At 27.1% G+C, this 23,075-nt stretch overlaps 2 protein-coding genes across 5 annotated transcripts in view; one reads left to right on the forward strand and one right to left on the reverse strand.

Annotated features, from left to right (window-relative positions):
• The window catches only part of LOC122720360, a 55,433-nt gene extending 52,660 nt beyond the window's left edge, over positions 1 to 2,773 (reverse strand). The window contains exon 1 of the mRNA XM_043947010.1: positions 2,510 to 2,773. The gene's annotated coding sequence lies outside the window, so the exon portion shown is untranslated. The remainder of the gene's footprint in view (positions 1 to 2,509) is intronic.
• LOC122720361 (synaptotagmin-5) overlaps positions 1 to 23,075 on the forward strand; it is a 116,808-nt gene that overhangs the window by 26,854 nt on the left and 66,879 nt on the right. For 2 of the 4 annotated variants that reach the window (XM_043947011.1, XM_043947014.1), the window contains exon 2: positions 8,669 to 8,773. The gene's annotated coding sequence lies outside the window, so the exon portion shown is untranslated. Of the gene's footprint in view, positions 1 to 5,765; positions 5,801 to 8,668; positions 8,774 to 10,129; positions 10,217 to 23,075 lie in introns of those variants that run through there. The other 2 variants (XM_043947012.1, XM_043947013.1) reach the window with 2 other exon arrangements.

A 23,075-nucleotide genomic window follows, 5' to 3' on the forward strand; every position in this document is an offset into this window, starting at 1 on the left:
GCAAATACGCACGACTCTTGCTTTTGTATGTGCATTGGCCATTGTTTTGCATTTTATATCTTTAATTCGTGTAAAACGTTATTACTCGTGATAACATTTGATTTGATAATACACGCCAACTGTCCAGACTGATATTTGTTAGTTCATCGTCGATCAGGAAATATCGAGATATTGTTCGCTATCGAAACATATCCAATCTATTTTATCTGTAATTTAATAAAGGATTAGGCAAATTTTGTTTCTAAAATTATGTATTCACTTGGCTTGGTACAAAAGTACGATGTTTCTTGAGTTGCAATTGTGTCGCTTTGAGTAATAGCCGTTGGCAAAGAAAGCGGGATAATATTAAATAGTAGGTCAGTTCTGTATTACGTCGAATACAAAAATTTGTTTTATTACGATTGTTATTGCAATTTTTTTTCATCATCATTGGAATTTTTATATTCCTTTTCCTTTTGTTCAACAATAAAATTTTTAACATTGAAGAAATTTTTAATCGTGTATATGTTTTTTATATCATTTGAAAAATTTCGCTTCTATATTAACGTAAACGGAAACGAGATCTGTAAATGTATTTACTTGGCGTTTGATTGCGTTACGAGATACGTTTTTTTTAAAACTTTCGACTTTTCGACGAGAGGAAATGTTGGAAACTAATATTAACTCTTTCACATACTCGAGCACGTTTTTTTGATGGATGAAAGTATGATAAAATATTCGAATCAATCTAATCGAAACGTTCATCACGAGTATTCGAAGAATTTAATTTGAAAATGAAGCATATTTTTTGCCGCTGGAATTAAAAAGAAAAAAAAAAAGGGAGAGACAAAAAAAAAAGAAAGCACGGTATAGTCTCAACTTCCACTTGTGCCAGCTTTAAATCCAGGAATTCACGCGTACGCTACTTTTTTCCCTAAATATCGATCCTATTCGGTCTGACTAGGCCATAAACTCCGCTATTCCGCAAGACGTGTGCTTACCTTTCGGCTCTCAGTTACCAAGTTCATTGATCGAGATAGAGAAGAGAATTTGAACGGTGCCAAGGTGGAAATGAAACTACGAAATGGAAGAAATCTTGAAAAGAAATTGATTAGAAACGCGTCCTACCGAATAAAGAAAAGATTCATCCATTTAATTTCATTCGATCAATCAATTTGTCCAAGAAATTTTTATTAGACGTTATAAAAAGTAAAGTATGTTAATCATCGATTATTATTTCCATCAAAATTTCTGAATATTTTTATTTATCACTTATTGCTTATCTTATCATTTAATTCTTTTTATAAAATTTCTTAAAATTTCTTCTATTAATCTTTAAAATATATTTTGAATAGATATATATATCTTTAAATATTATTTTTATTACGTTAATGATTTTTTAAAGAATTCTTTTATTCGAATTTATAAATAGAAAAAACACTCAAGAATAAAAAAAATCTTCCGTTTCAAAGAGTATCGTTATCTTGAAGTACCGAGTGAATACATACATTAACCTTATTAATGTTTACCTTGAACTTCACTTTTAGAAACTGTTACACAATGGCCTTTGTGCTTCTAGGAAACAGTTATATTCAATTCTTGCATGATAGAGAATAATTTTTTCGCAAGGTTTTTCCGTACATTCACACAAACTTTCGATTTTCTCGTCATAAACATGCATTTGTACATATTTACCTTAGAAAAAAAAAAAAAAAAAAAGAAAAGAAATATTTGAATTTTCACAGATTTTACCAAATATTTGAATAGATATGTACACAGAAATCATACGTTGAAAAAGTTTTTCGATAATTCACAATTAACGAATTCAATTAATTTCAATTGAAAAAAGAATTACAAAGAAAGAAGTAATCAACAAGGAACAAATTGCTCGTAGAATATTCATACGGTTTAAAAAAAAAGGAGAACAGAAATCACTCGATAGAAGTGGTAACCCGAACAGAGACGTTCCCAAAGTGTCGTCCTGTTGGCGAGAAAAAAAAAAGCGGCCTGGCAACCCTCATCTGGTGCTCTTACCGACCGACTCGCGCACGAAAAGAAGAATATTCGCCACGAGGTCACGTTGCATCCCCTTTTCCATCCGCTGTCGTTACAATGTATGCGCATTTACGTATGTGCGCGTGTCGTCGCGTTCGTAATCACCCCATTTCACGGTTAATCAGCCGAGAGGCCGGAAGACAGGGAAGGTCAGAAAAGGGAGAGGTGAAAAAGAGAGGCAAGATATCTGGGAAAGAAGAAGAGTAGAGGATAAGAGGCATAAAACGAAGAGAGGGACGAAGATGAGGAGAGATGGAGAAAAAATTGTTACAGAGAAAGACACAGTGAAAAGAGGCCATCGATACAAAAGGAGAAAGCGAGGGAGGACAACGTGAACGATAGATAGAATGACAGAGAAAGAGAAAGAGAGAGAAAAAGAGAGAAACGGAAAAGGATTCGTGCTTAGTTAGAATAATGTACGCATAACGTGTAGCATAGCCGAATATCACGGTTAAGTGCTCGATATATACCGCACCTGATCAATTAAGCTGGTAATCACGCCGAAATCACTGGTTAGGCTGCCGGCACTCATCCACCTCTTTCACCACGATTATCTCGTGTATCGTTCGATCGGCCCACGATTCTCCCTTTTGATCAACCGCGCCGCCAACATTTCTTCCACGTTTTGTTTCACACGGTGCGCTTTTTTTTCTTTTGCTGGTTTACACGACGGAACGATAAACAGGTGGAGCCTGTCCCGAGGGAACAGTCCGCCGAGAAGGGTGACCACCACGGTCGCAACGAGCCTTCGACCCTAGCGAGTCTCGCTCCTCGCACGACTGACTGAAGCCTAGAATCGAGGCTTGCAACCAACCCCCAAACCTCTCACCCCTTTCAACCGCTGGGGAGGCCACGCAAGTGGCGCCACGAGCTTGCAAAAGCTCACCTCACCCCTCTACCATCTCTACATCCCACCACCATCGAACGCTGCTCTTATCTACGGGGTGGCGCGCGCGGTTAAGTTCTTGCATCCTCGGGATCTTGATGCTGGCACGGTTTAGATTCGTCGCCTGGTTATCCCGCAGGTTTTAATTTCATTCGAGCGCGCCCCGACTCTCTCTGTAAATTCGCGGTATTTTCATTTCAAGAAATATTTTTCCTTTCTTTTCTCTCCCTTTTTTCTCCCTTCTTTTTTTTTTCTTATTCCATTTTCTGTTATCGCGCGTTTATTCGCTCGTTGATTAATTTTTTACAGAGATCGCTCGTCGATCCTTCGCTCTTTTTATTATCGGGAAGGAAGTTACGCGGGAAGGAAACATTGTAATTTGTCTTAATTCTCATCCATGTTGTCGATGATTATTAATTGTATTTGGTAATTCGATCGATAATTCTTATCCGATACAATATTCATCCTTCGCGTCTCGTTGATAAGATGTCAAATTGATTTCGAGGAGATGCTCTATAAATGTTGTTTAACGGACGCTTGACACGAGTATCGGCTGATGATTGTTCGAGAATTGTATCACAATTAACGGGTTCAAGTGATAGCTCGTATTCACGCTACTCGATGTCTATTGCACGTTACACGTTCTCAATTTCCTTCTCGTTTTGTAGGAGCGAATTCGTCTCGTGAAACAAAGATATCGAGTGTTTGCTCGAAATATAAACGATAAAGAGAATTTTCATCAAGTTTTATTATTCGACGATGGAACAAAGCTCAGTCGGTAATCAAATTGCGCGTACTTCATGCACGATTTTTCTTGAACCTTTACTTTTTCTTCACCGTTTTCATTCAACCACAATACTTTCGATGTATTCCTTTCTCTCGTCTCTTTCTTCCAGGAGCAACCACCTGTAACCCCCTGGAGACAGACGTACGTTTCAAAGTGCAACCCCTCTCTTTCCATCTTTCCCCGCCAACCCCTCTAAACTTAGCCTTGACGGCCTTTTTCTCTCTTCATCGCCAATCGCAACAGCCGATCCATCAAAAGACGAGTTATGCTCTCTTCCTTACTGTGTACACGTTTCTCTTTCTACTGATAATAGATCTATCGATATTTCTTTGATATATTTTAATAAATTACAACATCTTATGGTGATTTAAATTTAATATTGTATTTCATTATTTATTTTTAATTTCATAAACTATTTTCTTTTAGTTTTTCATTTTTTTTATTTATTTAATATCGCATGCAGCACTATAGTTTGATAGCATATAGTTTACATTGCATATAGTATCTATTATTTTTATTTATTATACTATAATATATGCATGCGCTAATATTATAGAAATTAAAAATTTTAAAAACAATGAAAAATTGAAAAATTGGATTCCTTTTACACATATTTTGAGGATTATTTCTTCTTTTTTGTAATTTCAAATGCAATGTTTCTTTTATGCGATACCACAGGATTTTTTGTTTCAACTTTTCTTGATTGACATGTCCATTATTCATTTTTATAAAATTAAAAAAATATATTGAAATGTTGATATTTGGTGAACAAAAACCACGATATTCTTCAATTTGATTTTCATTCGTTTTACGATACAGGGTTAAATCGAGAGAGAAATATCCGATAGAAGTCGCAAAAAATGCTTCATTCAACATGCATATTAAAATTGAAGAACTCTGATCCCGAATGTCGTATTAATTTTAACGAGTCATGTAGATTTAGTTCAAAGCGTTCAATAATAAAACCATACAACAGAAAGTAACTTCGTTTAAATATTGTGTTAATAAAGTAAATGTAACAAATGTTGATGTTTTTAATTAAAAAATGCAATAATAAAAATGCAGAAATAAAATGCAGAGAAATTTCTTCAAGGAGAAGTTGGATAAATAATATTCTATATAAATGAAAAATAAAAAAATTATCATTAAAATCAGAGAAGAATAATTTTTATTGATTTTTCTTTCTTTTTTTATCTAATTTAATATCTAAAAAGAAATGCTTTGATATATAAAAAGTTAAAAAGATGAAAAGTTTAACAAGTTTCAATATAATATAACACTTTAATTATATCAAGAGAAATAAATATTATGATAAAATATCGAAAAATATCTTTAAAACTAGAAAATGTTTTATCAAGATTTTTTCAAATGTTGCAAAATTTTTTATTCTTAACAATAGTCGATTTCAAGATATAAAATAAATAAAAATCTCTCGATAACTGATTTTTCTTTATGTATTGTTATGCCTTATATTTTTTACTTTTTCTTCTACATATACTTTCATGTTATTCTATTATTAAAACAAAATTTAAATTTATTTAATATTAAAACAAGAAAATATTGCATTTAATATCAATAAATAAGAACATAAGAACATAAGAACATAAGAACATTTAATACATTATAAATATATTTTTATAATTATCATATCAATGTTTCGTATTTTAAAAATGAAGAAAAAATTAAATAAAAATTAAATAAAATAGTATGAGAAAATATATTAATATACTTTCGTATAATTTTATATTGAAATAGTTTTATTACAATTTTCTACATATTTAGTTGTTCATAAAATAGAATTCTTGATTCGATAAAATAACTTATATGATACAACTTTTTTTTCGATTAACATATAATGAAATAAAAAATATAATTCAAAGTATTTTTTTGAATATATTTAAATATACAATTGAAAATTATAATATTTAAATATTTTATATTAATAAAATATCTGAAATCTACTTGCGTCGCTATCGATATCGGTGCGCGCGACTTTGCTCGCTGGGTGGGGGAACGCTACGATTCATAACAGTGTAGCGTTCCGTATCGTACAGACGTGTCGCGCTTGTTTTCTCCTATATAATTTAAATTGTGTATGTATTTTGTATAAGAAACTTATTTTATTTATTATTTATAATAAATACATATGTTTTTGAATATTTAAAGTATGTTTGTTCACGAATTAAAATATATTTAGTCGTAATTGTTTATAGCATTCGTTTTTTATTCGTAAGTGTTTAGAATGTGTGAGATATTGTTTATTTGTGAATATTTATAGTATGCGTTTTTATTTGAGAGTTTCGTATGTTTTATTATACGATATAAATAATTTCGCGGATCGTTAAAATAATTTTTGCGAGTTAATGAAAAAAAGGAAAGCAGTCAATTATTAAGTGTTATCTACAAATGATAAGTTGTATATTTTTTATATTGATAAATATAGTAATTAACAATAATTTATAAATATTCGTATACATTAATAGATCAGATAATAACGATTTGACAATTTAATATTGATTATAAATTTTTATTAATCTTTCGCATTAATAGTTAATACATAATTATAAAATCAAGTTATATAAACATAAAAAAAATTATAAATTTACTTTTAGTTGATAATTCATGTTATATTTATGTAAAAAATGAAAATATAATTATAGAATAACAAAAATCATCTCATAGATAAAACGAAAGAGCAAAAATTTGATTTACACGAAATAAAAAAATAAAGATATCATGTTTAATTAACGTTTTATTTTGATTTACTTCATGAACGTCAAAAATTAAAATATAACTAAATAATAATAATAAACGTGTCATTAATTAAAAAAAACTATGAAAAATCTTATTTTATTTGCAAATTAGCACAAAGCATATGTAATTTAGTAAGTAATATTTTATTTTGTGTCATTTTTTCAACTAAATTTTTAATAAGTTTTCTATAGATTTCCTTGTCATTCAGATTAATATAATTATTAAAATCATCATTTGTTTGTGTTGCATTTGATGTAGTTAAAATTGTTTCTGTCTGTGTACTGACAGATTTTTTTTGGCAAAAATTTTTTTGAAATTTTATTGATTGGTATATTGTTGTACTTTGATTGTACATTGAAATTTTTTTAGAATAGTTATTCCTTATTTTATCTTTTTTTCGTGATTTTATGTTATAACTATTATTATTGCCATTCCATGTATTACATGTATGATTTGCTTGTATTATTATTCCACATTTTGAACAACGTTCGCAGATATCGCAAAAATCATCTTCTTTCAATGATTTAATATATTTTTTAGAGTGACATGACATCTTTGATACTAAAATAAAAGAAAGAATTAAGTTAATCTTAAATTTAAAAAGTTTTTAATATTTAAAATAGTTATTCGTAAAATTTATTACTTTTTTCATATATTTATTTTTCAAAAAATTGATTTAAAAATAAAAGGATTATTATATATTTTATTTTTCATATTTTATCTAGTTAATAATAATTTAAATATATTATTCACAACAAATTGTATCAATCGTAAAACTTAAGATATAATATTATTTATTTTCCTTATTATCTTTTCGTTAATAGTTTTATTGTTATTAAAATTTTATTTTTTTTTCTAAACGATTTTTTTGTCAGGAATCAAAAATTTAATTGAATCAATTCATAATCAAAAATCAATAGATATATTAATGGTCATTGTAGATTTAATTTTTTATTCTTAAAAAATTTTTTAATAATATTAATATATAATATTAATAATATTAATATACTTATAATCATTGAAACCATGTGCTTCATTGAAGCCACGTGCTTACGTTTGGTTAGAATTGTATCGATTTCGTTTTATTAAAATTTTAATGTAAATTAATAATAGATATTAAGTGAAAATATTTGTAATGTATATATAAAATAAAAAATATTTAAATTTACCTTTAATATCCTATGATTTGAACTTTATTATAAAATAATAGCATCAAAATGCAATAACTACTTTGCATATATGATGCTTATTGTACTCATTATCCTTAAGAAGTGAAGTACAAACAATTTCATTCATTGCATTGAACACCATCTATTGAGAAATAGATAAATACATAAGATTCTTCTAATTCTCAGCAGATAACTCAGAATCCTTTTATTGTATGATTTTTGATTTACAAATTTTTTTTTTTTAATTTCAAAATTAATATTTAATAGATTTAATTTTCATGGATGAATAATTTATAACATTTTTCATTATTAAAATTTTGTTAATTAAATTAGTTAATATTATAAACACATATTTTTTTTAAAAATAGATAATTAAGAATGACAGTGAATGATGAAATAAAATAAAAAATCAAATAATAATATCTAGATGTTCTTTTTCTTCAAGCTATTCAGGATAAATAAAAAAGGTACAAAGGCTCGAAACAATTTGATTTCAAGTATACAAATCAACAATGATGTATAAATCAATAAAAAGATTATATACATAATTACATATATAACTGTATAAAAATTATATTATAGTTCATATTATATTATATATATTTAATTGTATTATTTTATCATACTTCAAAATTTCTTTTCTCAAGATTGAGATGATCTTAATAAAATCTCAATGTTAGTACGAAAGTTTCATATATATACCAATATTAATTATCAATAACAGATGTATCTATTTTCAATCTATTCATGAATTTTCAATCGTTTAAAGATTTATTTATATATATATATATAAATATTAAAATTTTATTCGAAATTCGAGGTTATTTCATTAGCATTTCCATGAAATTTTACTTATCTTGATTACAAAATTTCACTTGTTTGAAACGTTTCATTTAATTAGCATTTTTATGAAATTTGCATAGCGTTCTTCTAGATTCTCCTTTCATCATCACTGTCATTTTTATTGTATCTTTCTTATCTAGAATTATTATACTTGTCTGATGAAATAAATCTAAATATTTTATTTTATTTTTTCAGTCAAATAATTTCCAGTGGTATGCACGGGCTACAGAAAAAAACGAAAACAAATGAAAAAATAAAATTCTGCCGTGGAAATCTTTATGGACCAACAATAAAATTAAGGTGAGTATAAAAAGGAAAAGATAGCTATGTCTTGAACACATTTTCATTAAAAATCATTTGGATAATTTTTACAAAATTAATTATTTTTTTTTATCACAATTTCAATTTCAATTATTATTTTCATTATTCATTTTTGTATTCAATTAAAAATTTTTAAAATCTCAATCGATTATTATACAGATTCAATTCCTAAAAAGATTATTCATTAACCTCAAAACATTAAATATTAAAATTAACTATGTAAGTAATCTGGACTAGTATGAAAGAAGAAGAAATTTCATTGTTAAATTTTCGAAACAAGTTTTTATTCTTATTGAAAAAAGTTTTAAATATTTAATGATTATCTATCACGAAATTAGATAATATTATAGAAATTTCTATAATCATTCCAAAATTTCTTTATTTTTTCAAAGCTCAGAATAATAAAAAGTAGATCCGCGAATAAAAAATTCATTTATCATTATATATCATTTATCATATATCATGAAAAAAATATAGTTATAGAAAATTATAATTATAAAAAATATTATTATAATTATCATTATCATTATAAACATCATTATTATTATTTACTCTTAATATAGAATATCGAAAAAATCCGACAATTCTTCGATTTCAAACAATTATCTCACTTTAAAGCATAATTTATGCTACCATTATTCATCCTAAATTCGTCATCGTAGTCCAGATTATCTGCATTTGTTCTTTGTTTCACGTTGATTGACCCAGCGTGATAAGCAGTAAGGGATAAACTTTCGATGATAAAGGTTGAATGTCGAATAAACGTGGGGATCAACCAATGTCTGATCCCCCTTCTTTGACCTACAGGATCACCCAGAAAAAGACACCACCCTTTTTCTTCATTTCTATCTTTCTCTTTCAAGGCATTCTTCACGTTTTTCCGCACGCAAACCCCACTCGCTTTCCTTCGACCGACCTATCACGAGCCACCACCGTCGAAAGGTATTCAGTTCTCAGCGCGCCGTGACGCGAGCAACCACCGTATCGCATCGTTTCCCTTTTCGAGCATTCTGTCCTCTCTTTGATCGATACGATCGATGAAATTTATCGCGAAAACCGTGAAATCGATCTACGGATGATCGTTGTACCGATTTATTTAGAAACGAATAGAGAGGATTTTTATCGTCGATAAAAGATACAAGTTTGTGAAAGATCGATCGATCGTAGAAGACGTGATTACTATTTTGATCTTGTGTTTTTTTTTTTTTTCGCTTTCCGTTACGTTATGGACTCAAGAATAATTAGGATCGAGATGTGGAATCGTAGAATAGAGTGTTAGAATAGAATGGAGATTTGTTTTTCGATAAGATCGAGCATTTAATTTTGATAAAAGGTTTCCGATGCGCGTTCCTGTACGTTGACAAACGGATCCAATCTTGATTCGCGTTATTCTGCGAATTGATTCTCCATCGAATCACAACTGTAAGTACACTTTTATATTTTTATATTATTTAAGTTATTATTATTTTTATTTTATAATATACACGTGTTAACTAATTGTAAATTATTATTTAATTTTTCAAATTATAAGTTAATTAGAAAGAATTAGTTATTTTTACTCAAGATCAATTTCATGCTGATAATTTTATGATTTGACTTTTATAATTTCTTTTCATTTTGTTAAAGTTCAAATTTTGTTCCCCAATATTTCGAATTTCTCAGAAAATTTTTCAAATTCAAGGATCTTATCTTTCAAATTTCCTCTTGTATAATTGCACACGAAACGTGAATGATAAACGTGAATGATAAAAATTCGAAATTACTTTGCATATTTTGAAATTCCCACATTGATTGGTTATTTCGTTTAATTGTGCGCTTGTCAGAGGAAATATCATTGCGTAATATAAAAATCTGATCCTCGAAACTGACTATATTCCGATAACAAATCGTGGTTTCAGGAAAATTTTCACGCGAATCAATACTGCTTATCGAGTTCACTGTGTAAACGATCCTAATCGTGAGTCACGAAGGGAAAATTTCGATATACAGAAACGATTTTAATTGTTCGCCTTGTTCGTGTTTATTAACTTTACTTTCGTATCTTTCGTGCACGATTTCGACTATTATCATTTATCTACGTAGATAGCTTCTAAATATCTATTGCGTACTTTATTTTTATGTTTTTATGTTTTGTAATAGTACAGTGGATCGAATATTTCGAAATTTCAACATAATAATGAAATATAATTTAAACTTTAGATGCCTTTATAAAATTCTAAAAGACTTTTACGCATCATTGGAACGTAATAAGATTAATGACAAGTTTTTTGAAGTCGTTATTGAATTTTTCAAGTCGTTATCGAATTTCATATAATTCGATGCGAATAACATGTTCAATGCCTACATAATTTATATAGATAGCTTTATTTTTCAACGAAGTATTTTCTTATCATTTCTATATTTTATTTTATTAGTATAAAATTCTTATAATTATTTATTCATATAATGTATTTTGGCTTAATTAATCATATAAATGATATAATAAACATACAATGCGAATACTTAAGCATTGTAATGTTGAAATATCATATATGATTTTTTTAATAATTTTTTCTAATAATTTATAATATATTTGATTTTTATGTAATATTAAAAGAAGAAAAAGTTGTATTTTCTGTTTTATTATTTCGAATTCTTAGGAGATAGAGAAGTAAAGGGTAAATAAGTATAATGGAATTTCGGAACAAATATGTATACGTAGTAATTTGCATTTCGTATTTCGATTTTAATGCTTCTTCTTTATATGTATAGTAGAATGAATATAAAACATTTGAATTACTATTTTTTTTTTTTTTTTTTACATATTTTCATTCTATGAAAAAATTCAATGATTACAAGCTTTCATATTGCTATTATATGAACTTGTTACGTTTTTCGATTTATTTTCAATTCAATTGTGATATTTTATCGCTAATTTTTGAATTTTGAATAGGTAATATGTAGAAATCGTAATTAACATGTTAAAAATTATAAATTAATTTTTTTATATTTGTTAAGAAAAGATAGAAACTTCGGAAGAAACACGTTATTCTTTTATTACGAAAAATTGTAGCTTGAAAATTTTTAAAATTCTACGGATATTGTACACATAGATTTCTAACGAAACGTTAAACAAACCTGTTGCATGGAAAATTTAATCTGATTAGTTTAAAGAATGCTTTTATGTCATTTCTTTACAGTTCGATACCTTATTCCATTAACGTGTTAAAATCGTGTTAAAATCCTTTACACTGCTGCATGTATGCACAATTTTATTAACATAATAAATTAATATATAAAACTACTTTAAAATGAGATATTAATTCGCCATAAATTAAATTATATGATATAAATTTTGTTGAATTTATATAGGTTAAAATAATTTGAAGGAATGTATACAAAGAAAAAATAAAATTCCGAAAAATTAGAATAACTTTACGGTTCATATATTATGATTATTAAATTTTTCCACGTATTGTACAAGCTTTAATGTCAAATGTAAAATTATTTCTTTTTTTCTCTTTTTGAAATTATTTTGATTAGAAAAAATAATTTTTGTTTAATAGATTTTCTTTCTCATTATCATCGTTCCGAATATTGAATTAAAATGTGATCTTCTTTCAAGGATTTGTATTATTTTTTTTTTATTTTTTTTACGTATTTCTAAAAGTAGGAATCTCAAAGATTAAAGCTATTGCTACAAATGTTTATTTTTATTTTTTCTTTAATATTAGAAACAAAAGATCTTATTAATAAAAGAATAATTGTTTTTCAGCTCGTTTTAAAAATATTTTTTATATGCTTGTTATTTCACTTTTAAATGGTTGAATGGTTAGAAAAGGAACAGAAATTTCTCATTTTTTCTCGAGAATATTTCATTTTTCAAGTATATAAAGTGACAAAATTACAATCTCTTGCAATATGATTCGCAAATTATTTCCCTCTCGACAACTGTAACTTGTTACGTTTTTAATCTTTTGTCGCAGCCATTCTGACATAAGAACAAAATATTAGGGTATAAACGATTCGAAGGAATGTGATTAAACGTTTCGAGTGACGTGAAAGAGAATTATATTATATTGTATTGTCGCTATATTGCGAATGTTTAAGTAAATTCATATTTTTATTAATTAAATAAATAGAAGCAAAAAAAAAATAGAGGTTTATTTCAACTAAATAATATAACGTGTATATAATATTTTATTTTGAATATTTTATACATTATTATATATTATCAATTATGCAATTTCTTTACACGCCAATTCTGACAGTGTTTTCCAAGTTTTTTCGTCACCAATGAATGAACAATGTGCTTATTTAATTGACGTGTGTCACGTGCAGTTGATATTGACGAAAACTGGACAGTATAGGCGACATAAAAAAACAAAAAAATAAAGTTGTTTTGTCATCACGATGTAGCGAACAGAATTTCACAAAATAATCGAAATCATGAGGCATAGAAAAGAAATAATACAAAATTAATTTGATCTATTTGTTGACGCAATGATTTAATTAAAGACACGATTAATTAATGAAGAGAAAATATTTTTCTTCATTATTCATTTTTTACATTCTTTTTGTTTCAAAAATTGACGATCGTGTTGATAATTAAATGTAAAATAAAAAAATATGTATTGTTATTATTATGAATGTAATTAATATTGATATATATATATATTTGTAGGTCAATTTTTATTACTATGTTAATTTATATTTTTGCAGAAATAAATATTAAATATTCATGCAGCATTCCAACGTATTTCAATATATATTACATTTTATTTAGATATAGCTTCTTTGATTGAGATCTTCAGCTTCAACTTCTTTGAGTAGGTTCTGATTACAACCTGCATTCGTGATATTTGGTATTAGCATTGCTAGCTTGATGGAACAGATGCAGCGTATTTACGTATATATACTCGAATGAATATGTAGGCGTTTGCAAATTTTCGTGTAATTATAGAAGTTCTGATATCACGTTCGTATTGGTGTTTGCATTGGTACATGTATTTTCTATGCGAATAAACAGTTTGATTAATAAATAATAAAAGTCTAGAAATTATTTTCAATATTTGGAAAATATTGTCAATATTTAAATCAGAAAATAGGAGATATTTAAAAATTATATGCCTCGTGTTAATTTTTAGAAAAGAGCAGTTATCAGTTTAATTAGTTAAACTAGTTAAATTATTTAATTAGTTAGTTAGTTTTTCACATTGATTTTTAAAAAAGAATATCTTTTAATTGAATTTTTAAAAGAATTATTCACATTTATAAAAATAAAGGAAAAATTAAAAAGATATCTAGTTCAATCATTAATGCATTAATAATCGTTTGCTTTTAGATACTATGAAAGCGAAGACAATTGATAATAAACAAAATTATTAATTACTTGATGGTAAACGTTTGAATCACCCAATAATGAGAATTTATTGGAAGTTCTTTTTTATCGATACAATTACATTCTTTCGATTTACATCTTTTTTATACGAATTCTCTTTCCATTTTTCATTTAAACGAATTAATTATTAAAATTGTAACGGAATTTAACAGAGAATAATTGCAAAAATTCAAATTATTCGTGTTTTAAATATGGAAGAGCATAGATATTACATGCTCATAAATATAAAGGAAGAGGAAATTGGTGTAAAAGAAGTTTAATTTCTTTTCAATCTCTTAAGACAAGCATTTACGATAGTTATAATTTATAATAGAGTGTTTTATTTTATTTACATGGTATATTTATTGTACAGACATATAGAACATCTAATTTAACTTACGTTTTTAATCGTAACTCGAATCAGCTCGGCGATTACACGAGGCAAACTCATAAAACATTAAAGACGCGGAAGAAGGATGGAACAAATTCTGAAACATAATTTCATGTTCGTAATTACGAGTTCTTATGCATCGTGCATAACTTGTATGTCATTATTATGAACCGAGATGAATGCGTTTAAATTTTTGACGACTGATACCGATTCAATTCAAAATAGCATGCTGGAAATGAATTTTATCGAACGATGGATCATCGTCAATTCTAGTCTTCAATGTCGCTTGAGAAATGAATTCCAGTCGAATAAAGCGCAATAGGATTTAAATTAAAAATCGAATAAATGTAAAAAAAGGGAAAGCGAAAAAGAAATTGCAGATTCTTTGAAGAAACTTGAAAAGGATTTTTCCAATTATTGAAATTTTCAATACGTAAAATATTTAATTACAAAAATAAGAAAAGAAAAGAAAAGGAAAGGAAAGAAAAGAAAAGAAAAAAAAATTGCTGATCTTTTTGCACATGAAAGTTTACAGCTTCAATTGCTCCATCATATAGAAATTCGTTTGAATCGTTCAAATATCAAATCACAAAGGCATCATTATAAATCATTTCAACGAGGGGAATCGAACGTAGGATCACAATGATGAAAGTGCAATAATATTCCCAACACCTTTAACCGCGGTCAGTTTATTGGAAATCGATCATTGCGGTCTATACATGATGTACGCATAAAGATGTATTTTACCATGAGGTTGTATTTCATTTTCTTCGTGATTATTCTTGCTCGAAAATTTGCCGATCAATGAATGAGAAATCGATGATCGATCTATTTCACATTTAAATGTACGATATAGTTGTTCTTAGAAAATATCGTACGTGTTGTATACAATTTTCTGGATAAACATTGCTTTCGATGCTATCGCCACGTAATTATCGAGAAAATGACGAGCCATTAAAAAGGATGGATTAAATTTTAACTAGCAAACAGAGGTTCACGATCATCTTAATGAAGATTAAACCATTAACACGTATTATCAACGTCGAGGATCGATAAAGCTCAAATGCTCGATTTCCTGTCTTTTCCTCCTCTTATTTTCTTACTCTTTCAATTTTCCAATCATATATGAATTGTCGCGAAACAAGCAGTAAATTTTCAATCTATTATTTTTTCATTTGAAATCTCAATCTTCGTATATATTGTTCGTACATATTTAAATATTTTAATAGAATGATTATATGAATTTTATTGGAAGAAAAAGAAGAAATTTATAATAATTATAAATGTAGTATTTTACAAAAAGCATGATTTTCTACTAGTTTTCAATCTCATTAACAAAATTAACAAAATTAACAAATTACAAGAATCATTTCTCGTACAAAATAACAAATTTTTATGGATTATGGAATACAGATATCCATTATACAGATTAAAGTAACAGTTCACAACGTGAATAATTATTATTCGTTAATAATTATTTGATAATTAATTTGTACATGTAAATGTTAATCAACAAGATTGTTCAATGTTCCATTGTTCCAATGTTCCATAACTCTCCGTTATTTTCTTCTTAAATGTTTATTAAGTAAAGTTTTTTCACTGATACAAATGATTGAATGTCCATAGCAGTTTATCACTCTCGAAGAAATTTGTTGCATCTTATGATTTAACGAATTGTTTGATAGAAAAGAGGAATAACAAAGTGTTTCTCAAAAGTGTCTTCTTATATTCCTGAAGTAATTCTTATTCACTAAGCTTCCACCGATCCTTATACTTTGTTCTTTTGTTGGCAACAGATACTTTGAGAAGCTGCCTCAATTTCTTGAAACTTTCCCTTGGGCAAAGTGTACAACTTATTTTATCCGTCGCCAGTTTTGCGGTAATCTTTTGGAAATTGTATTTAATCTCACTCTATCTCGTAATTCAACTTTATGTTTATGTTTATGTAACGCATATATCTTGAATTTGTTCATTTATGGGTTATTTTTTTAATTTTACATCTCAATTTCCAAGAGGAGTGCAACGTAACCAAATTTATCTCATGAAGTTAATTGACAGTCAAGTCCTCTGGAATGAATATGCTAATTGAAAGCACAAAAACAGCTATTGTGTCTCTAACATTTATTGGGTTATAAAACTTGAAGTAGTCAGTAGGATCCTCAATCAAATGTATACCCATTTGAAATAGATACAAAAGTTCTTTTTCATATTTATCAATTTTATTAAAAAATTTCAGGTTTTTGTATCTATTAATTTGTTCTATGGTTTCTTAGTTTTATCCATTTGGAATTTCTCAACGAAGGAACGAAGTACTATTTTATTTTATTGATCCTTTCCTACATATACGATAAATATGTAATTATTTCGAGTATCTCTTCACGACTTACTTCAAGATCGTAAATTTTGAATATGGTAATTGATCGATCTATTTTTCTTCAATTGAACATGTATACGTGAGTCAATAATATTATATCTTTTCTTATTTTATTTATTATTCATTCAGTGTACATTTCAATAATATTTGCTTGACGTATGCCATAAATCGTGTTATTGGATATTGAAACTTCATGCACAAGTACAATTTTGTGACAAATTTGCAAACAGTGCATACCATAACAGAGTAAGTTATAGAAAGGAAAACATAACTGTTACATAAAATCGATAGTATATTAATAGATTTACAATAACATAATTAATTTTATTGGATCGCAAGAAAGCAAGCAGATGTTAAGTATGATTATTCTAAATTCAACATTTGACACTTTTATATTTATTTACATTAAAAGTCTCCACTTTGCATATATTAAATTTATTGCAAACTTTATGTTTTTCTTTTAATTTTTGGATTTAACTTCAATTTTTTATTTTTCTCATAAATTTTGTTTCTAATTTGAGAAGAAAAAATGTCTGTCATTATTTTTAACAAAATCTAATCTTTTCTTCAACAATTAGAATTCATACTCTTTCCAAATTTTAATCAAATTTTTCTTATAATATCAAGTTTGTAATTCAATGAAAAATGACTTGACATACACGAATTCTAATATTATTTCAAAAATTATTTTTCATCGAAATTAGATTATAAATTGGTACATGGCATAATGTAAACAGAAATTACTGATTCCGTCCTCGTTTGACCATCGATTAATTTTTCGTAATCTTACTTGAGTCGAAGAGACAAGGATCTTGGTATCTTTGTTTACAGAAGCAGAACTGTTTATTTAGCAGTCTTTCTCATTAGTATTCAGGAATCACAATCGCCCACGTTTGATGTTCCTTCGCCATTGTCGTGACTCTATCTTCAGATCGATGAAAACGTAAATATCAAGCAAATGAAATAAAATGAATTTTCTACTTCCTTACATTACATTAAAATATATTATAATATTCTCAGTAACAAGATGTTATATAATATATTTTCATGTAATGGATTCATTATGCAAAAGTGAAATGCGTAGGGGATTCGATTAATCGTTGAATTCAATTGTTCTTATTTGATTATTTTATTTTATTTTGTTTTTTCTCTCTCTCTCAAAAAAAAAACGAATTAGAATTGATTCTTATTGATTCTTTATTCTTGTCTTGACGATAGCTATTACAGTTTATCGATGCAAAAAATATTCTTATAATCGAAATCTTGATGATAGCGGATGTTGGATCGATAATAATAGATATCGATGTAAATAGAAATATTGTTAGATCATTCTTAGTTTTTTCTTATAATTCAAATCAAATGCAATCCTTCAAGATCATCAAAAATGATTAAATTTAATAATTATTGATATAAATAAATAAATATTGATCAATTGGAAGACTTAGATTGCAAATTGAGATGGTAGAAGAAATTACCAAACCAACTTAACTAGTTAGATAGGTTTAATCAGCTGGTAATAGAACGATATTCCTGTGATCGATATTTTGTCCCATAATTCCACTTATAGGTTTATTCGCTAAATTGGTTGACAGTTGGTAGAAATAACACGAAACGACTCGTAGCAATTATTCGTATTGATTTCCTTGTATTTTCGATTTATCAAACTACTCTGCGGTTTAGTACGATCTCTGTTACCTGTGGAATCCATTATTGTACGGACGTAATTTATTAAAGATAATTAATACGGATTTGAATTAATATTATTTAAATTAATAATACGATAGGATTTTGGATTGGATTTACATTGAATTAGAGAGGATGACGATGAAATTATCCGATGAACAATTTTGTCGTTAATTGTCTTGAAAAGGACAAATCAGAATTCTTTTTAAATATTTTTAATATTTTTAAAAATAATTATATTGCATTTAATAGATTATAAATCTATTATAATTAATATTTTATATCTTCGATATATTTGTTTTTGAAAACAGTTACTGATTTAGATTATTAATTCTGAATTGGTGACACAACATAGATTGAACTTACAGATTTAATTAGTTTTCAGTGAATAAGTTATACAGATTTTATTAAAATATCAGTAATTCGAAATTTAGAATCCTCATATACAATCGTTTATTTACGAAATATCTTAATTAAAATTTCTAAAATTCTTGTTATTAGTTTGAAATTAAAAGTAATTATTATAATCAATTGAAAATTACATTTCGTAAGAGTACATATAAAATTTGTGAAAAAAAGGAAAAAGAATTATATGACATTTCATTTATCTTTTTCGAAATATCCTTTTTTCAGAAGAATAAATATAAAAAATGTTTTTCCAAGAAAACAAAAAAATCTTGATTCATCCCTCGACTTTCAGTTAATTTCTCTTATATTATATCACGCAATTTCGTTTCACGTTCTTGCTTTTTTATATTTCGTTATATATATTATACAATATTTATTATAATTTCATTCCTCTCAAATAGAATTTGAAGCAGCAAATATTTCATTATTTCATAAATTTCAAGAATTCATTTGAAAAAAATACTTTTCATTACCAAAGTTATGAAAGGCGAATAAATTTTGCCTCTGGTTATTATTGATCAATATAACTTATTATATAAAAATAACTCTTATATAAAAATTCTCGTTTGAATGGAATCTAATAACTTTGCCAAGAATTTTCGAGATTTATTCGAGATATGAATTCGGGAATAAAAATCGATGAGCGTGGAATGAAATAATTCTTATTTTTATTTTATTTTATCTATATCGTAATTGATCGCCTTTCATCCTTTTCGTAGAATTGCTTGTTCAATTTTGTTCATTACTAGAAGTCCAATTATACGACACGTGTTAATTACAAAGTTGAACAAACTTCTCATGTTTTCAGAGTGAAACGTATTCGGTGTTCACCGATGCTTGATTGACCGTCTTTGTGTGCGTTGACACTTATTGTTAGCAGTTTGTTCTATAAGTTTGATCGTAGAACATAGTTGTCGAAATAAAATCAAAATCTCAAGATAACTCTCTTATAAATCGTCGCCATTCGATTCATTATTTTATTATTCGATTAATTATTGCATAATTCACGATAATGCTAATGGTGATTTTAATTATGAAGTTTGACTATTTTTTTTTTTATATATCTGCGCATTACACAATATTTGTTTGAAGAAGAAAGAAAATATTAAAGAAGACGAAATGTTTGGAGTAACAAAGAAGAACAAGAGAATGATTAAGAAAAAAAAGGGAAAGATTGACGAAGAAAAGAATAGTATGATTAAAATTGACAATGATAAAGAAGAAAGGGAGAGAAAGGAAAAGAAAAAAAAAAGAGAGGAGAGGAAGAGTAATGAGAAAAAATGAAAGAATCTCTACTGGAACTTTTAATTTCATTTGTATCAAATTGTAGATCAATTAATATCGCGTAATGAACTTTATAATTCCACGAAATTTCTCTTATTCTTATATCGTTTCATTATATACATATAATATAATATATACATATAACATATTTCGTTTCTACGAATTTAATCTCGCTAATTCTAAATAGAAATAGTAATCAAGATTTAAAAATTGATTAAATCAAAGTTAAATCCTATTTGATTTGTTATATCTTCCTTTTCTTTTACATAAAATTATCAATTAATAATTAGAAATTAATTAAATCAAGGAATATATTAAGATATTCAATATTTAATTCATTTAATTGAATCGATCTTTTGCATCAAAGAAGTCATTGCAATTTCAATACAATTCCGCTAATTATTCAATAATATTATACAATGATAATCGGATTAATACAATCTATTCTTCAAGAAATTCTATTAAATCTTTTGATATCGTATTATATTTTCCACGATATTGTTAGCAAGTGCTTTATACACAACGTGGATCTAATAGATAGCAGATCCACACTTCTTTCTTCTCTTCCTTCTTTTTCTCTTGTGTACTAACATCTGAATATTCGAAGACTTTCAATAACAGGAATCTATTGTATTATTGTTCTCAGAAAGCGGATTCAGCGAATAAACAAATTAAAAGATTGATCCAGTTACATTATTATTCAATATAGAGAGAACATTCGATAATTTCGTAATGAACTTAACGACAAGATCTCTCTGAATTTAGAATTTTCATAAAATATTGTAAAATATTTTCATATAATATGAATGTTTCTTTTAATTTATTGAAATTAACGAACGATAAATCTGTTTGTTTAAACGTTTAAGATTATTATTCGCTTAGCCAGTCAGTCTTGGTAAATTAGATGCTATAGAAATTAATGGAAGTTTTCGAGCATTTTTCCTTCGATAAAATGCGAAAGTATGTTATCGAATCGTATCATAGTTAAGTAGATAATCCTGTAGAAAGAGGAATTAATGACGAAGTTAATATCGAATTACTTAATCAATTTATATACTTTGGCAGAGAAATTATATATAAATTGGCGATAACTTTATATATGAAAAACGAAATTAAATTTATAGAAAATTTAATTTTATTATGAGATTGATCATTCCTCGGCCTCTTTTCCCCTCTTTAAATTGCATTGAAACTTATATGTGTATATATATAAAATACAAATATACTCATATCTCTCATAAGAATAATAGATAAGTTATATTTTTCCAATAAATTTTATTCTGCGGGATAAATTCTTCAAAAATAAGGGATCAGTTCCAGAAAAGCTCTCATATCTTCGTTTGCTGATAAAATAATAAAAATATAAGGAAAAACAGAATAAAAAATATTGGATTGTTCAAAAATTGCGATTCTTGATGTATGTAGTATAATATTTAAAATTGGGTAAATTCTTTTTATCTAGGCTCCATCTTTGAAATGTTTTCAGATCTAACAGAATCTAATTTAGTAGATATTATTTAGATATCGAAAAATTTTGAATATATTATAAGAATTTTATATAATGCACACTTGCCATTATACCTTTCATAATTAATTTTCGTGACATTCTATAATTAATTTTCCACGCTTTCACAATTTTCTTCTGAATAATTCCTAAAACGACAGATAGAGTTTATATATTCAAAATGGCGGCAAACTCCTATCAATCATTTGTAAAATATAATAAAGACGAGATTACTCGTCACGGTTAGGGCAATAATCGAATTGCTACATTGTTTCACAATTAATTTTCCATTCTTTCCACAATTTTCTTCTGAATAATTCTTAAGACGATAGATAAGAGCTTAGAAATTCAAAATGGTGGCAAACTCAGATCAGTCATTTATTCCATTTAGGAAATATAACAAGAACTTTAGAGATTCGTCCCAGTTAGGACAATGATCGAATTAGCATATCGTTTATCGTCGTTTCGACGAAACATGAAATTAAGGTATGTGTTATGGCGCGACGCAAAGGTTAAATCAATTAATGCACTTCGGCAGCAGACGTGTCAGCCTGGATAAACGGTTGTTTGCCCAGGTACCCTTCATGAAGTTCAAAGACTGAAGTGGATGTGGGTATTCAATATAGTTACCAGTCCAACACTTGTGGCGAAGATAAACTCCCACGATCGAAAATTAATCTTGGGGAGAGGACGATATTGCGGGAATGGAATTTTGAAAATGTGAAAGTATGTGCTATTATCTTGAAAGCCAACGTTCTTTACGATGTTATTAATTCGAAAAAATTTTTTAATAAATTTTTAAATAAATAATTGATCGTATTTGTTGTTTGAAATACTTGTTAATGAAAAGTTGAATCGGAAATTTGAAATTTTATTGATTTGTTGTTTATATATATTGATAGATTTTTGTAATATAATATGATTTATAGTATATATTTGTGTAATAAAATTTCTGATACGATCGTTGTGAATTGAAATTAATAATGTTCTGAGATTCATCATGCTTTTTATCGTTCGTTTTGTTTTACGTTCAATAATAATTTATCAGTATTTTCTGACGTTAACGTTTTAATTCTTCAATTTAATATTTTCAGTGAAAGAAACCTTGGATTTGTTCGATACAATTCATTCTGAATTGTTTATTTGTTATATTTGAACGAAAAAAGAATGGTTGCTAGTTTTCACGCGTTCAGGGGAAAATAAGCGATAAAGTTCTTGATAAAATCCCTAGGTCTCGTATCCCTCCTAATTTATTTTCGTACATTTTCGGTCTTACCA

This window comes from Apis laboriosa, unplaced genomic scaffold (genome assembly GCF_014066325.1).
Source record: "Apis laboriosa isolate Shangri-la unplaced genomic scaffold, ASM1406632v1 scaffold12_cov154, whole genome shotgun sequence".
NCBI classification, from domain to species: Eukaryota; Metazoa; Arthropoda; class Insecta; order Hymenoptera; family Apidae; genus Apis; species Apis laboriosa.